Source organism: Pipistrellus hanaki (genome assembly GCF_964339955.1).
Source record: "Pipistrellus hanaki genome assembly, chromosome: 1".
In the NCBI taxonomy this organism is placed as follows: Eukaryota; Metazoa; Chordata; class Mammalia; order Chiroptera; family Vespertilionidae; genus Pipistrellus; species Pipistrellus hanaki.
The window spans coordinates 74,061,320-74,078,265 of NC_140503.1; the positions used below are offsets into that span (position 1 = coordinate 74,061,320).

Here is a 16,946-nt window from a genome sequence, read left to right on the forward strand (position 1 = left end):
GCTGCTACCCCCACCTTTATCATCATAAACCCAAATGTCTTATGGGCATCTTCAGCTCAAATTTAAGATGTTTAAAAATGCACTCTCATCTTTTCTGACCTGGTCCTCATTCCAGTGTCCACTCTTCCAGCCTTTTACAGTGCTGATATGAGTGCTAGCTGCCTGCACGGAGACCAGTGAAGATTATCAGTCTTGGTTTTCAGGTCAGAAATTTTTCTGGAGCAGCTCCAATGTATTTTTTAAATCCAGGTGATTAATGAAGCATATATAATACAATTAATATTTATGCTTTTGTAGCACTTTGCATATAAACAAGTTCCTAAACCACAAAAAGAAATCCTTAATAGACCATGTGACCCAATTTGAGTTTGGAAAGTTATTATTCTGTATACACACTAAATCAAAGTAGTAAACTGGCATTGTGGCTTAGGTAACTGCCCTCTATGAATTTGATTAGTGTCAATCAATTCCCTGGATATCTGTATAAAGAAATTTAGTTTCTAACTTTTTGAGGCTGATGCTCTCACTTCTTAGAGTGCTCAGCAAAGTGAAGTTACTTCCTAAAGTTTAAAAGTGAAGTCACTTCCAGCTTAAAATGATAATATATAGTGACAATTTATTGTGCGCCTAGTGTGGGTCAGGCTCTGTTGTGGCCACTTTGCAGTTAATACTTTAATCTTTATAATGACCCTACAAAGTACCTCAACCCTTTCATACAAATGATAAAACGGGCTAAGTCAGTGATGTGCTAGATCAGCTTTTATGGGCTGTGAGAGTCAATAGTATAAAGTCTTCCCAATCTTGCATTCAGTGACATAATGTTGGGAGGTTAAAATCAGTTATGATGGGATTATTAACACCACAAAAATTGGCACATGTGACAAATCAGGGCTTATTTATTTATTACTAGTGGCCTGGTGCACGAAATTTGTGCACAGGGGTGGAGTAGGGTGGTGGTCTCTCAGCCCAGCCTGCGCTCTCTCAAATTGGGGACACCTTGGGGGATATCCCTCTCACAATCTGGGACCACTGGCTCCTAACGACTCACCTGCTTGCCTGATCACCCCTAACTGCCTCTGCCAGCCTTTCTGATTGACCCTAACTCCTCTGCCTGCCTGTCTGACCACCCCCAACTGCCGTCCCCTGCTGGCCAATTTGGTTCTAATTGATCGATTTCTATGCCAGTCAGCATCAAAAGCTCTGCCTCCTAGGCAGCCATTGGCTCCTCAAAGTTGACCCAGATTTGGTTCTGATTGGTCAGTTTCTATACCAGTCGGCATCAAAAGCTCTGCCTCCTAGGCAGCCATTGGCTCCTCACAGTTGACCCAGATTTGGTTCTTTTTTTTTTGGGGGGGGGGCTGTTTATTAAGTGGTTATTACAGGGGTCAGAGTGCATAAGTGGTGTCAGCGCCTGCTGGTTCATCACATCTCAGTGTTCATCACGAAGCCCCCAATGCTGGTCCTGGTGAGCCCCAAGGTCAGAAATGAAACTGTAAGGCCTCAGTCACATGCTTCTTCCAGGTGTCCAGGCTGGGCAACAGGGAGGAGATGCCCATGATGTGTCAGGTCTCCCCACTGATCACCACCAGGGTCTGGCAGGACAGCAGCTGCATGCTTGCCTCTGCCAGGAGCCCAATCATGGTAGGCAGCATGGCAGGGTTGGAGCGCTGAGTCCAGAACAGGAGCAGAGGCAGATCCCTGCAGAGAGGCACTTCTGGTCTGAAGGCAGCTCCGTTGAGTGCCTGCTACACAGGTGTGGTGCCCTGGACAAAGTCCACACCCTGGTAGGGGACACTGCCAGGGCCACGTTCACGAGGCCTTCCCTGCATCTTTGTTCTCCTGGCACAGATGGGTTATGGGAGGTGGTTACATTGAGACCAGGCTCCTTCACCAGCAGCTTAGCATTCTCCAAGTTCACATCCGCATGATTAGAAGAGTCTTTGAGGAGGCCGACAATGACTTCAGGGCTCAGGCAGTTCCAGGCATTCTTCAGGGTTAAGCCCCGTGTTACCACCTGGATGGTCCCTTTGGGGCACCCTGCCCAGGCTCGCATCAGAGTCCCCAGAGTTTCTGCCAGACTGATCTGAGGTTTGGTGTGTGGAGAGAAGGCGCTGGTAAGGGCCTAGGCTTTCATGACCCCTGCAAGAGCTCTCCCCTTCACCATGTCCACAAACTGGACAGTGATCTCTTCCCCACAGTGGCTCTGGGCCTCCTTGGTGCTGGTGCCCAGGTGGGGGCAGCTGATGACATTCTCGTGGTCCACCAAGGCACGGTCCCCAGGTGGATCATCTGTGAAGATGTCCAGCACTACGCCCCTGCACTGCCCTCATCCATGATCCCTCAGCAGGTGCAATTCACCACGCACCTGCCCTTCTTGCACAGGGTCAAGGTGCTGTCGTTCAGCAGGCACGTCGTGGAAGGCAGGAGAGGGTTGTGTACAGTGATGAAGTCACAGAGGGGCCAGATCTACTCCAGGGGCAGCTGCTGAATCCTGAAGGAAGCTGAGACCTCTGGTAAGATGATGGGGTCATATCCTACAGTCTTCATCCCGAAGGACTGTATCTGGATGGCCACGTCTCGCGATCTCTCCAGGCCAAGAACTACCAGGGTCTTTCCATTCAGCTCAGTTCCCATGAACTTCTTTTTGGTCCCATTTGCCATCCTTAATTGAAGCTGAAGCTGTAGCCTGGAAAATCTACCTGGCCAAACACATGATCATCCTACAGGTGAGCTCCGCAGCACTAAGGCTATTCCCATCGGGAGTGTTCATGACCAGGATGCCCTCCCTCGTGGCAGCTTCCAGATCCACGTTGTCCATGACAGTGCTGGCCCTGCCCACCACCTGGAGCTTCTCTGCTGTATTGATGATATTCGGGGTCACTTTGGTGGCCGAGTAGAGGATAAAGCCTTTGCAGTCCTGCAGCTTGGCTATCAGCTCCTCTTTGCTCAGGTTCTGCTTCTCCACCACCTGCAGCCCTCCATCTTGCAGCATCTTCCAGCAGCAAGGGTCCAGGCTGCCACTGACCAGCACTTTCTGTGGATTTGCAAAGGCAATTGCTAGATCCAGCCTAGGCCTCGGGATCTACCACACTCCCTGGACAGCAACACCGCTAAGCCCCCAGATTTGGTTCTGATTGGTCAGTTTCTATGCCAGTCAACATCTCTGAGCTTATCAGCAGGGCCTGATCATATCAGAAAGGCTGGGCTGATCAGCAGCCCTGGTGGAGTCCTGGAGAGAAATGGAGGTGTGGCTGCTAGCCAGACTGGGAGAGAAATAGAGAAGCAAGTCAAGTGCTGGTCAAAAACTGCCACAGAGGCAACAAATCAGTCCCTGCTTCTCTCTTCAGGCCTCTCTCTGGCCCTGATTCACAGCCCCTTCAGCAGTCAGTGCTGGGGCACCAGGCCTACAGCGCAAGCAGTCAGGCAATCCAGCACCGACTTCCAGCCTGGTGGAGTTTCCGGGTAATGGTGTTACACCCTGGCTCTTTATTATAGAGATAAGAGTATCTTATTAGATATTTACCAGTACACCACAGTTTACAGCTAGTAACCACCTAATCCAAGTTTCAAACTTAGATTTTCCAGTCTCCAAACTCTTGCTCTGCCTCCCCGTACTAGAAACCATAGACTGAAGTCAGTATCCAGCACTTTCCTAAGGCTCTGAGGCTCTCTTTGTAGAAGACTGCACCCCCTTCCCTAACTAAATTCTGCTAACTCAAAATAAAGCAAAGTTCAGCCAGGGGCTATCCAGAATTCCATTTATTCTGTATCAACTCCTGCCAGAAAGGAAAGTCAAGTAGTGAAATTGTTAGAGAAAAACCAAAGAGACAGAGACAATTTGACTCTTGTTTGTTCAGAATCCGTGAATAAGTGCAGAGGAGGAACTGAATAAACCATTAGTTCTCAAATGGCTTGAGGAACCCCACTGGAGAGCTCTTTCACTTGGCAGTGAGGAGAAGAACCCCACGGAAGCCTTAATCAACACATCTAATTAAGGATCTGGAGTTTAATCTCTGGGCCAAGTGTCCATCTGCTTCCCATTTCCAATCATTTAGCACACATTAGAAGTGAGCAGAACATAAACTCAGAGCAACCTTGGTGATGCATTACATTTCCAAGACAGGAGTAAGACAAGAAACAAACTTCTAAGAAGATAACAGAATGGGCCTAATGCCTTCTAAAATCTGGCGTGGGCTGGAGTCCAATATTGAGAAAATAACCTTTTATAAATAATTGTTTTTAATAAGAAGATATAGCAATCCCAAGGCCATAGTAGTCTTGCATATTCATTTTGTATGTATTTTACAGTTTTTTTTCTTTGCATGCTAGTTTCCTCTTTGGTTTTAAATTGCTAATTCTTTGAGTGTAGAGACCATATCTATTAGTCCTTATAATAATACATATATTCTAACCATGAGTTGTCTGTGCTTTGCTCTTGCTTATTTTGCTTAAAGGAAGTGAGTGGGGTTGGTAAGAGTGGTGCTGGCAACAGCACAGGGCAATGTTCTTCTCACATTCAACACAGAAACCACCATCTGTGACACCTTCTCAGTCAGTAAAGGATGCATGCATTTGCCTCCTCCAGAGCAATCATGCCAAAATTTGAGACTTGAGAGAAAGCAGCGGAAGCCTATCTTTCCAACAAACCTAAGAAGTGTGGACCAGGGGAAGTACTTGCCCTCTGAGGACTAGCAGTGACACATTAAGGACAGTAATGACAGCGCAATCACGATGTTGGCCAGACTAGACTCTAACCTGGAGGTTCTGGGAAGAGTTTTCTAAGCCATTCAGGCTGTTGGCTGGATTTCAGTGCCACCGAACTGTGGGCATTCTCTCCATTTTCTTGCTGGCTGTCACACTCTGGTCCAAGAGGCCACCCATATTGCCTCTGTCATGTATCCTCCATCTTCAAAGCAGCATTGGGTCATTGAGTCTTTTTTTAAAAAAATTTTTTAAATATATTTTATTGATTTTTACAGGGAGGAAGGGAGAGAGAGAGTTAGAAACATCGATGAGAGAGAGTCATCGATCAGCTGCCTCTTGCACACCCCCTACTGGGGATATGCCCGCAACCAAGGTACATGCTCTTGACCGGAATCGAACCTGGGACCTTTCAGTCCCCAAGCTGACGCTCTATCCACTGAGCCAAACCGGTTTCGGCTGGGTCATTGAATCTTTTCATGCTTCAGTCTTTCTGAATTGCCCTTCTGCCACAAGCTGGAGAAAACTCTGCTTTTAAAGGGTTTGTGTGACTAGATTAAGACCACCTTTTATGATTTATAATCTTAATCACACCTGCAGGATCCCTATGCCATATAACAGAACATAATCACCCAGGTGGTATTACAGGTTTCTCCCTCTCCCCCATATTCATGGTGGGAGATTATATAAGGCAGAAGGTCACTGGAGTTATTTTTAGAATTCTGCCTCCCACAGACAGGTTATGGGTGGGATTGCTCACCGAGGTCAGAAATATGAATTCAGGTGTGTCCAGTGTGATGGACTGAAGCATAGCCACTGACTTGAGTCCAAGGAAAGTTAAGGCAGCAGTAGGGCCAAAACTGGAGATAACAGCTGGATGTTTTCTGCTGTGTGTTTGTGGATGGGAGAGGCAGTGTGAAGAATAAGTTGTGGAAGGGAGATGTGCCACAAGGGGAAAGTGGTGGGGGATTGTCTGTTACATAAAGCCTTTTGAACAAACAACGCAATGAGACTACAAAGCATATTTCCATTATTGGGGCAACCAGGGCTCTGGAAATCACCCTTGTACCCAAAATATTCAAGGACTTCCTGATACTCCTCAGTTTGGCTTTGAAAGCCTTCCCTTTATAGGCTCCCACTGACATTCCAGCAGAATTTATCACAAATCCTAATGCATTTTCTGCTGAAGTTTCAGTAGACCCGGTACATAGTGAAGGAATGGATGGCAGCCAATGTTTCCCTCACAGGTGATGCTCTTACCCTGTGAGTTTACAGTGATCTGGGGTCTATCTCTAGTCTTTAGATTCACAAACTGGATTTTGCCTGTACCACAAATGCAGGCCTTGCCCAGGATAGCCCTTAAATAGACACTAATAATATTTGCCAACTATGTTTCACTTGCTGCATGTACTGATATTTGCCTCTCCTCCCCTGGCTAAGCTCTTTTATGTCTGGAGTTTCCAGATTCTCAACTGTGACTTAGGAGATACTCCTTCTTGGGGCTTGCTTCCCTTTTCCAACAGTTATAGTACAATAGAACCAGCTGCAAGTTAGTGGGGCCCAGTTAGTGGGGCAAAACAAAAATGTGGGGCTCTTGTTAAAAGTGATTAAGAATTTCAAGGTAGTGACTGCAGAGTATTGAAGTGAGCATAGGGTCCTGTCTCACTGCACAGCTCAATGCTTTATTAGCTGCCCTCAGTTATAGGTACTCCCCAGTGATTTCTCAAAATTGTCATTTTGAATGACAATCAAAGATCTAAGATAGGTACTGAAATTATGTGGAGCTCTTGATTTCTCTAAATCCACAAACATTGTATTGAGAGAAAGTCTTTGGCTTAATGCCTGCTGTAGAAATGCTAACAAACATGTGTGAAACTTTATGTCAAAAATGGCAAATGGGTCAGATCATGGAAACAGTAAATAGTAAGGAAGGAGAGGGGCTGCTTTTTGGACCTGCAATATCTCCTTGGGAAAGAGGAGAGAGGAAAACAAGAAGAAATAAGAGAGGGAGAGAAGGAGAGAGGGAAGGAAGAAGGAAGAAGGAAGGAAAAAAGGAAGGAAGGAAGGAAGGAAGGGAGGAAGAAAGAAAGAAAGAAAGAAAGAAAGAAAGAAAGAAGGAAGGAAGGAAAGAAGGAAGGAAGGAAAGAAAGGAAGGAAGGAAAGAAAAGAAGGAAGGAAAACAGGATCTTACCTAGAAAACTTCAAGGCTTTTTTGGAGGTGTGCTTTTCCTAAGGGTACCAAAGGCATTCTCTAAAAGCACCTTGGGTTGGCACAGTGGGTCTGAGGTGGAAGAGCTAAACAGGCGTAGGATGGGGAACTTGGATAATGGGCAAGGATGTATCCTGATGTGCAGTGAGCATTTTAAAATGGGCACTGGCAGATAAATGGGGATCGCCTCTGCCATCTGTCTTCCAAATGATCCTGTAGCTATAGCTATTATTTCAGTCAGACACTGGCAGGCTGGCGATTGTTCACAGCCACTGTGAAGAATAGGGACTGCCAAGGTTTTGGTGAATGTTGCAACTTCCCACAGACCCTCTTTCAGCTTGTCTGAGTCATTAAAACATGCAGGAGACACAGGGCCTGTGACTGATTCAGACTTTTAGTGTCTTCTCCCCTCACCTTGGCCACTCTACCCCTCTTCCTGTGTTTCCTCAAACTCTTCATCCTACTTTTCCTCACCCCTTTCTCTTTTTTTCACCAAACTACAGAAATATCTTGGTAGAAAATGTACTGTTGCTTCAGGAGGCCTGGTGTGGAAAGAAGGGTGTGCTAAGGTAAAATGTGCAGGAGACCAAACTAAAACCACGGCAGCTCAACCAGAGGTCAGCTCCAACATCCTGGTGGCATCTCTCTGGGAAGGAAAGATACAAAGGGGATTTAAAATATTCAGAGAAGAGATGCCAAAAAAAGACATGCACTATTAAATAGTGTTTTAATCCTGGCTAACAAGTTGGCCAGAAGGTAAGAAAAACCAGCTGGAAGACACGGAGTCTCATCAACATCCCCCAAGAGGTAGGTGTGAGGTTGAGTACATGAAATAGCTTTGTTTAATTTGATAAATGTGCTCATTTGTCAGCATGTTAATTTTCATCCTTTTATGGGATAATTTGAGTGACATGATTCGGCCCACACCTGTTTTGCTGTGACAGATGGATTTGAAGCTCTACAGACAGCGCTCTCCTTCATGCTGCAAAGAACCTCCTGGCACAGACTCAGAGCTGGTAGAGCCTTACTATCTCACCTCCCATCTGGAGCAGGAAATGGCTTTGGAAGGATAGGCTTGAAGCAAACGATTGCTCTTTAAGCCTGGAATATATGGCAAGAAAACTAGAACTTGCTGTTTTCCCCCTTGACTTTGCTTATATTCTTATATTCTTCCTCCTTAGTTCATCATTCTCTTCTCTTCCCCAACTTTCCACCCCCAACACCATCCTACTCCAAAGAAATGCTTAAAAACAGAACAAAGAGTCTTCTTAGCTGCTTCTGTAGCAAGAGGTGTCATACATTAAAATCACTGTTTCTCATTAGAAAATGTAATTTAAGTTTCCTCAGTTCAACTTTGCCAAGAAGAGAATCTGAGTACTGTATGCCAAGTATTACTGAAATGTCTGTTTTGCTCACAATCAACCAAAAGGGTTCTCTAAGATTTTGATGGCATAGAAACATGGGGATCACTTTTTGTTGTGCATTGAGATTCAAGCTCAAAACTATTCCTAGAAAGGTATGGAGTGCCCAGTAGCTTCCTGTCTAATGAACTATCATTTGAGAGACTCTGAGGCTTATCATAAAGTTGGGCACCTTTAAGAACGAAAGAATGACTTTTCCCATTCATGGTTACATCAGGACAACAGATATAAACCTGACTGTCTTGGAGAAACCCGGGTGCAAAGCCAGGCCCCTGCCCATCAGGGAAAAGCTGAATAAGAGGAGGAACATTCTGCCCATTCAATGGGGCTCATTGATTGAGCACTAGCCTATGAACCAAGAGGTTCAATTTCCTGTTAGGACATATACCCAGTTGTGGACTTAGCCACAGGTTCTCGGGATTGGGCTGTGCTCACCATTGGGAGACATTGTCCAGTCTACCACAAGGACCCTCTCAAGCCAGACTCTGAGGTTGTTTCATTGGGTACTTTGCTATCTACAGGTCACAGCCATCATTAATGTTGCTCATAGGTCTGTTTTCAGTCTTTCTGAACAGAGGAAATATATTCCTTCTAAGGTAGCCAGCGGGAGTGAAGAACTCTGGTGTGTGGGGCAGGCTACAGAAGTGCTACTGAGATGGTCAAAAAAGAGAAGAGAAATTCTTTCCTGGGGGCTTAGATATTCACCTGTTGGGGCTGAGTACAGACACTCAAGGTGTGCTCTTGGTTTGCACACCTTGGTGTATCTACATGTGTGGTTTATATACATACTTCCTTTGAGAAGGATCTAGGGAGAAACCTTAAAAAAACAGTAGAGACAGCTGGAATTTAAGAGTTCATCACCAGTACCCTCTCCCCAGGCCTAAGCTTCTTTAGAAAGAACTAGGTCTGCCCCTCCCACTTACTGCCCCACCCTCACCCCCCAACTGAACCTGACTTGACAGGAGATACCAGCTGTGCTGCTGGCATCTGTATTTCAGAGTAAAATAATTACCACACTCCCCCCCAAACCACTACCACCGAGTTTCACTGGTAAACACTGTTGATGTCACTTCTGTCTCAGGAACTCATTCTTGCCTTCTGTTCACCCTCTGTTTTCTTTATGATCATTAGGTGCTTATAATAGTCTTTGAACAACCTGCAGTGGCATAGCTCACAGGTGCCTGTAGCTTCAACAGTGTTTTAGATATGTTGTATTGTGAAAAGACCCCAGCTTTCTCACAGCTAAGCATACATACAGCCACCACCACAATAAAATTTACATGCTGTTGAGTGTCTATAGCACATGTGTCAAACACAAGGCCCGCGGGCCAAATCCAGCCCGCCAGGCCTTGCAATGTGGCCCGCACCGCACTGTCATCACTGCACTCCGCTGTCAGTTTATGACATTGTCAGTTTATGACTGTTCAGTAAACCATTCAGCCCGCGATTTAGGCTGGATTTTAGATTTTGGCCCCTTCTCTGATTGAGTTCGACACCCCTAGTCTATAGTATGCAAATCACCATGCTAAGAACTTCACATGCACGATTTCATTTAATCCTTAAAATAACCCTGTGAAATGAGTTAAATGAGAAAATATGCACACACATGCATATAGGCATCACACACTTCTCAGCAGAGTTTAGGTTTCAGAAAAAGTATTCAAAAATTAAATAAATGGAGACTAAAAAGAAGCAGAGAAATAATATCAAGGAGAAAGAAAAATACTTTAGATTGGCCTTCTCTGGAGTGGGGGAAGAAAAGATAAAGCATTACAGTAACATGTCATCATTTATGTGTGTTGTGAACTGAATGTGTGCATCCATGTCTGCTGAATTCATGTGTTAAAATCTTAATTCCCACTGTGAGGGTATTTGGAGGTGGGGCTTTTGGGAAGCAATTAAGATTAGATTAGGTCCTGAGGGTTAGGCCTTTATGATGGAATTAATACCCTTATTGAAAGAGAAAGACATGAAAAATCTTTCTCCTCTGTCATGTGAGGATACAGCAAGAAGGTAGCCTTTTACAAACCAGGAAGAGGGCCCTCACAAGAACCAAATCTATATCAGCAGCCCAAACTGACTAAGACAACGTATTCATTCAATACATGAACACATTTTTTGTTTGTTTTGTTAATCCTCACCCAAGTATATTTTTTCATTGATTTTTAGGGAGAGTGGGAGAGAGAAAGAAAGACAGAGAGAAACATCAATGTGAGAGAAACACATCAATTGGTTGCCTCCTGCAGAGCTCCAACCAGGGCAGAAGCTTGCAACCAAGGTAGGTGCCTTTGACGGGAATGGAACCCAGGACCCTTTGGCCCACAGGCCAATGCTCTGTCCCCTGAGCCAACCAGTTAGGGCAATACATGAACACATTTATTGAGTATTTACTAATGTGCGCTTTTAAATATGCAGACATAATTGATATTCAGTCTCAGTTTTCTGGAACTACCTGTCTAACAAGAAAGGCATGGCATATCTATATTATAAAGCCAAATGTGTCAGAGTATCAAAAAACAAAAACAAAAACAAAAAACAATAGGCATGCCTAGGCACAGGAAGAGGTGGTTATTACTTCAGTCTGGCAAAAATTTGGGAGAAAATTTTTGGGAAAAGGTATTGAATGCATCCCTGAAAGATTGACAGGGTTTGAATAGATCTGCGGGGGATGGCAACTCAGGTCCAGCATACAGTGTGACTAAGGCCTGGAGGTTAGGAAAGCAAGAACCTCATGTGGTAGTTTATGATTGAGCTATCATATGTGACAATGAGGAGTAGGTTGGAAAGTTAGGTCACACTAGGACCTTGCATGCCAGATTGTGGAATTCAGATTTTATTTTGCAGATAATGAGGATATTCTAAATGTTTTGAGGAGAAAAGTGACATAAATGAGGACTCCAAAAATGGTAGCCAAAGAGCCAGATGTTATACATTGATGTGGTTTGTTTGGTTCAAATGGCATGTTTTACATTTAAAAAAAAAGTCTATTCCTCCTTTCTCTCTTTAAAAAAAATATTTTTAGAGAGAGGGGAAGGCATAGGAATTTGTGAGCTTTGACATAAATGATCCTATCGAAAGATGAATTTGACAGTACTTACAGGCAGGTTTGGATAGGGGAGGTAGGAAAGTGCTATTGCAATCTGTAATCTGTGGTTCAGCCATCAGTGCATTTTTGGTTGTGTTTGATTTAGAGGTTTGCCTTTCCCACCAGAGTAGAAAGTAGAACTATTTGAGATTGGGTATGAACTGTTTTATTGTTCCTCTTCCCTGGGAAGACGTCTGAAACAGTACATGCAAAACACATTGCATACAGCCTACTGATAAATGTTGAGCAATTTGAATAGTTCGGGTAGACATGGGTGAAGGCTGAACTTGGTCAGTGGTAATGATGGAAAAACACATGCAGCAATGTCTCTATATAAAAAATATAGCTGATAAATTTCCACTACTTGCATGGATTATGTAAATACAAAATATGAATGATCATTTTATCCCTGCATAATTCCATGAGATACACACAATTATTATTCCTGGTTTGTAATTGTGAAATGAGAGGAAGTTGAGGAGAGCTAGGTTTTAAGTTTGCAAAGAATGTTAAGGAAAACAGGCTTATGAGTAGAGAAAATGGAGTTCAGGAAAAAGGTTAAGGCTAGAGTAGTTTATTGCACAAAAGTTTAAAAAAAATAGATCAGGTTGTGAAATGAATCCATAGACTTAAAAGTATGAAAAGAGAAAGAGGGAAAGGACAAAAGTTTTGGGAAAATAAGCACTTGGGTGTTGAGAAGAAGGCTAATGAGAAACTGAGAAACTCCAGGGTTAGAGAAATGGGATTTTTTAATTGGGACTGTCCGAGCTGTCACATCTGTGTGATGGGTAAAGAAACCAGACTTGTAAGGACTAGTGAGTCAAGAGGACTCTCTCACGAAGGTTGTTGTGCAGAAATCATGAGAAGGTAGTATCTTATGGGTAATGAGAGGAAAAGTTTTTAACAGACTTCATGATAGAGGAGGTATTGTAGATATGTGACCCCTGAGAAAAGGAAAAGTAGACAGAAAGACTAAGACAGAAGAAATTAAGGTCATTGTTGGTAAGTAAGGTTCTTCAAGAAGCAGAAAAAGGTGGGAATCAGGGATTCCAGAAGGATCCTCCTTTAACAGGTGGAGGGTATTAGGAATGGGAGGGTAAGACATGCCAAGACCTTAGAGAGGGATCTGGGGGGAATGAAATTATTTTAAATAGGATAGCACTGATCTTAGTAAATTTGGAAATTAGATCATTTGCCAGGAGTAGGGGATTTGCCAAAAGAGACTTGGGGAGAATGGCAGATGCTGGGCCAAATTGCCTGAGATGATAAGTCAGGCCAACTGCAGGAAGGAGAAAGAAACTGTGCCAGGTATTGGGCCAAAAATGTAACATAAATAATTGTTAATTAGCAAAAAGCAACTAACCACTAAGGGACTCAGAAGCAGCAGGTGCAATGTTCACAGAGTCTAGCTCCAGCATCACAAGGCAGGGCAAGAAAAGGGTTTGGAATTGAGAAACAACGAATTGATAACTGGCATAGATGAATGAAAGGGTCACCCAATATAGGACATAAAGAATTGTATAGCTTAGAAAAAAAACATTATTTATTCTTTTTTTTCCAGATTCATAATCCTAGAGAAAAAGGAAGCACTAAAGAGTCAAGGAACACAAGTTGGATGGGAGCAGTGGTAGGATCTGCCGAAATAAAATATAAAATAATAAAGTAAAAGGCAGAGTTTAGTTATTTTATTTGTTTATTTTGGGAAATGAAAAGACTCTTAAAAACTGCTTTTTTTTTTTTTCCTTCCAGAGGCTGAAGAAACTTGTAATACAGCTGCTCTAATGAGGGTGAACTAAGAAGCAGGATCTGAGTGTGAAGGAGTGAGAAGTGGGTCCCAGAGGCTGGTAGTTGAAGACCAACAGAGCACGAGCCTGGGGTGGGAACTGACTGGGGGGGGGGGGGGGAAGGGGCGGGCAGAGACAAGCAATTTGAATCCTGATGAATGTTGATAATTTGTCTTAAAAAATGTAGTCTCAATTTATACTCACATTCAATAGTATTTGATTATCAAGTATCATTAAGCTTTTGAAGGCTACCTTTAAAAAATTTTGCATTTCCTAACTATGAATGAGGCTGAGTGCCTTTTCATATGTTTAGCTATCTGGATTTTTGTCCTGTGATTTCCCACTGGTGGCCTGCATGGAGGCTTTAAGTGGAGGACAGGTTCCTTTACGCAATAAGAGTGTCTGTCCTCAGTGCCTAGTAAATCCTAAGTCTTGACGTAACCTGGTGGGACAAAACAGACATGGTTCCCAACCTCTCAGAGCTAATGTGTTGTGGGTGAGACAGTGAAGAAGAAAACAGGTATATAAATATGTGATGTGATACTTTCTGTAAAAGAAGAGAAGGGGGTGCTGTGAGAAGTGTGCTCTGGAGAGGGGAAGACTAAGACATGAAAATGAGGTTATCTCCTTTAGATGCAGTGGTCAGAGACGATCTTTCTGAGGAGACATTTAAGTGGAGACTTGATACACGAGAAATGACCAGTGATGGGAATAGTTGGGGTAAGAAGTATTGTGAGCATCACAGGCAGCACATGTGAGGCTTTTCAGGTGCAGAAGAACCTGGCATGTTTGGAGAACTGAAAGATGGCCGGGCCAGTGAAAGCACAGTGAGGGGTGAGGTGAGGTTTTATTCACAGTCCTGACTGAATCCAGGGGCATAGATCTCTGTAGGCCTAAGCAGACTTGGGCACTGTATTTAAGACTTTCTTTTCTTTGAGAAAAAAAAAAACACCCTACATTGAAATGTAGGCCAAGGTCTTTTGTGGGATTGGATGTGGAATTAAGGCTTGTGGGACTTTTAGAAGCTGACATCTTCTCTAGGCAAGACTGCTATTGTGTCATCCCTCACAAAGAACAGGTTTGAACAGCTTTTGAAAGTAGATTCAGTCCTTTCCCCTAATTGGCCTTCCTGTCACTCATACTCTGTAAGGATCATGTTTGTTAGAGTAACCACAACAGTGGCCTTTCATTTGCTTTTATCCCTCAGGAAGGAGGAACTGAATAAAGGGGAGACAGAATAAGGACTGGAAAGGAGCCCAGTGTGGAGGACTGTGGTTCCCACTCCCTTCCTCCTTGAAATGTCCTCAAGCTTTAACGTAGCTGGTGAGTAGTAGGTAGTGAGTAGGTTATGTATGTGTGTGTGTGTGTGTGTGGTCTCACTCACTATGGAGAATTTGATGGAGCCCAGAGGAACAGAAGCATGAGTAGGTGGCTTAGACCAACTCAGCATTAGGCTTGAGGGGAAACAGTTATGCCTCCTTCCAGTTATTCCTGCTGGTTTTTCTACAGGGAAAGTGAGGCACCCCCAATAGGAATACTGAGCTGGCTGCCCAGGTCTCCCAGCATTGGGATAACAAAGTCTCTCCAAAGAGTGGAGCTGAGGAGTGTCACATCTTCCTTGTGTCTGAAAGAATGCCTTTGGATTGCACTCTTTGATCAGTATCCTGTCTCTCTGGAATAACTATCATTCCTTTTTTATTCAGGGAATTCTCAAGACTTTGGCCATTGCTGGGATCCTCTCTACGTTAATCTTACCTTAGGACCAACAGACCCCATAAGGACCTGAATGTGCTTCCAGCCCCTGCACATGAGGAGAGAATGCCTGACTTTCCTGCTTTGTTTGTTTTCAAGGAGTCTTCCCCAGGTGGAGAAGACACTTTCTCCATTAAGATGTCAGAACTCTCAAGAGTTACCTGTGGTCCTGGGGTGAGCTGTATCCAGGTTCTGGAACACTCTGCATTCTTTCCCTGTGGGGTTACCTCTGGGCCCAGCTGTCCCCTACCCTGAACAGTTTGGGACTATTTTTTACTATTGTATTTGTTCTACTTCCTATGATGGTGAGTGGCATCCAACTCTATGGGGAATTCTTTTTGTTGAGAGACTGGAAGTGGGGTGATGATACCATCTAATTCTACAGGGTCAGATTTGCAGGGGAGGAGTGAGTGGTAAATAAAGGAACCCCTTAGGTCTTGGTTGGAAACAGTGGAAGACCAAGGTTTTAGTGAGCTACCCACACCTCTTTAGCACTTTGTACTTTCAAGAGCTCTTCTCCTTCACATTCCACATTTCACTTCATCCACTAAGACTTTGAGACAGGCAGAGTGTAGATTATTTTCCTTTGAAACAGGAATAACCATTTACAGAAAAGTTATGTAATTTGCCCGAGCACCAAAAGCTAATGGTAAAGCCAAAGACTCTCTGCTAGGAAGGATTCTAGTTAATTTACTTTTTAAAAAGAAATTCACCTGGTTTACAACTTGTTTAAAAAAATAATGTATAGTACAATTTTTCGATAGAGTTTGGATTTGGGTGGAGAGGGCCACTAATATAACTAGCCAGATCCTTTTTTGCCTAGACAGTCTTTACAAATGACCTATTTTCCAAAGAATGTTGGGTTTACTTGGACATCATAAATAATAGCACCATGACAACTATGGGAAAACTATATGTGGACAGCATTGTTTTTCTGGAGTCTTATTTTCTTCTTTCAGCTAAATGTCTAAAGATGCTTCCAGGGAAGGTGTGCTATCACTGATTAGTAGGATATTAGTTACTTCCTTTTTTCTCTTAGGTCTATTTTCATTCTATGCCCAGGTTTAATTTGTGAAGTAAATGGTTCTCTTTAAGTTACCTTCAATGTAAGTCAGATAGGAATTGTTTGAGTATCAGCATCTTTGGAGTCACACTAATTTGTCTGTAGATAACCTGGAGCTTCTTCTTAAAAGAAGATATGTCAAGCAATATGCCAGGCCATAGAACCATTTCCTCCTGTTCCCACAGTTGATGACACAAACATGGAGGCCAATTTCTCTCACTCCCCTCTCTTTTGAAGTTTGTCTTTTGGAAACTTTCTCTCGGAAATGTCCCCATTGGGTGCCTGTAGGCCAGGAGCCTCTCCTTTTCCCAGAGGTATGATAAATGAAATGTCCATAAAAATGGTCAAAGAGGCCTAGCTAATGTCTGCTCATGAGACCTGTGCCAAAGTGGATTTAGGATAACAACTCCATTCTATCAGCCAGCAGCACAGTCTGGCAAGATCACAAGCCTGTAAGGCAAGCACGTCAAACTCAAAGGCTGACACGGGCCAAATAAACAAGGTTTAGCTGTATGTGGGCGGCAAAGGATGTGGTATTAGAATTAAACAGACCATCTGGTGCACATGGCCAGAGCATGTAACAGGAATTTTCTTCAGAAGTTGTGAATCATCCCAGCCATGTTTCAGATCTCAGGGTAAAGTTGAAAATCCATGGGCTCATTTTCCTTCTTTCTGTGTCCTCTCAGAGTGGCAAAGCAATTGCAATGCAGTGTCATAGGACAAAGGCTCAGAAGTAATGTTTTCAAGTGGCACCGGGGATTTGTGGAACTGACAATTGCTGTCCAGCCTCTGACACATCCAATTATGGATGCATGAGAAGCTAGGCATTCTTGACTTGAGCTGATTGAGCACTTGAGGACAAGAAAAACTATATGTATTCTATTAAAAAAAAATCTCCACTTCACCCTGAGGATCAATAGCATTTAAAATG

The 16,946-nt window shown here is 43.6% G+C and overlaps 1 pseudogene across 1 annotated transcript; it reads right to left on the bottom strand.

The window, feature by feature from the left end:
• Positions 1-1,478: 1,478 nt before the first annotated feature.
• LOC311620579 (D-3-phosphoglycerate dehydrogenase-like) lies at positions 1,479-4,881 on the bottom strand (annotated as a pseudogene). Its single transcript has 2 exons — positions 4,817-4,881; positions 1,479-3,068 (listed from the first exon to the last, which is right to left on the bottom strand). The product of its transcript is annotated as a D-3-phosphoglycerate dehydrogenase-like (transcript).
• Positions 4,882-16,946: the final 12,065 nt, after the last annotated feature.